Here is a 1,605-nt window from a genome sequence, read left to right on the forward strand (position 1 = left end):
TATGTGTGTGTGTGTGTGTGTGTGTGTGTGTGTGTGTATTTAAACAGCCAGTATACAAGATAAGTACAGGAAAGTATGGGGATTGTGGTAACAATATTTATTTTGCAAAATATTGCAAAAAAAAAATACTTAGAATTGATATTTCGACCTAAAGCTTTCGGAATGGCTTGCCATGACAACAGCCTTGCCGGTAGCTATTTCACTAGAAATCGACTTTTCCCAAAAATATTAATCAAAAAATGAGTACTATGTCGTCGTTCGAAAATTTTCATTGATTTTAATAACCAACTTTATGTATTAATAATATAATTGCCCAAAAAGACCCTCGTTGAATTGTTTTGTAAATTTTTAAGTTTATAAAAAGAGGATATCGCGGAAATAAACCAGACCATCGTTGTAACAGGCGAACCCTTATCTTTCTACCAACCTGTATTATCTGTGTGCGTGCATGTCATTATTTTTTATTATCGATCACAAAACTCAAACATAAAACCGAATCATGAGTGAAATTTATAAAAAAATTCTTGATTGCATCCGATAGTTTCAATATTTGGCTGCTTATCTGGAATAGTGCGGATTTTTTGTACGAGGATTAAAAAAAAAAATAAGTAGGAGAAACGGAATTCAAGACAAAATGACTGAAAAGAAAGGGAAGATGAATGCACAACTGAGGGAAAAGACAACTTAATGATAAAGAGAGTAGATGGAAGCAACTAAGAAAAAAGAAAGAAAAAGAAATTCGGATAACATATACATATCAAGCTGATCAAGGTCTATACTGTAGATTATCTATAGACCTTGAAGCTGATGGAGCGAGGTAGGGAATCTGGAGAACATAGCTGAAAAGAAACAGTAAATATAGAAATGAATAACAGAAAAACTGAAAATCAGGTAAAAGAATTAAGAAGATAATTAGGAGACATCACTAGTGTATATTGAGACGCCGTAGAAACGAAAATCACAGTCATGGAGTGAGACACGGTAGGGGAAACTATTTCCCCTACCGTGGAATCAAACAGCAAGATAAAATTCGAGGGTAGAGTGAGGCAGCAGTAAGGAGAAAATAGCCGAGAAGCTGCAGGCGATCCAAAACTTGAAACCATTTAAACCAAAATAGACAGGCGCACAGTACTACTTGTTTATACCATGGCTCTATCATCCTCATCATCAAATTTCTTTAGTTCTTTCAAATAATCGATGATGCTCTGCTTGCATCTCCTCGTCTATTGTTCTTTGCCTCGATCCATTAGTCCGTATGCCTATAAGCAGACGTCTCCATCTACCAGTCTGTTTTGGTTTTAAGTTTTACGGAGGAAAAATTTGTCGAAACGTTCAAGAAAATAATCCTTTGGGACCTGTAATTGGCTCAATAAAATAATCCTTTGGGACCTATAATTGGCTCAAGAAAATAATCCTTTGAAACCTCTAATGAACTCTATGTTCTTCTGTCTCTATAAATTCAATATTTCCATTGAAACTGCCAGTTGGGAACTACATCAGGTAGCTACCCATTTCATTCATTCCCTGTAGGAAAATTAAACCTATTCAGATTCACGATCAATCTCGAGTTCCTATTAATAATTCTTTTTATGTATGTTCTCTAAT

Source organism: Macrobrachium nipponense, chromosome 9 (assembly GCF_015104395.2).
Source record: "Macrobrachium nipponense isolate FS-2020 chromosome 9, ASM1510439v2, whole genome shotgun sequence".
Taxonomy (NCBI): Eukaryota; Metazoa; Arthropoda; class Malacostraca; order Decapoda; family Palaemonidae; genus Macrobrachium; species Macrobrachium nipponense.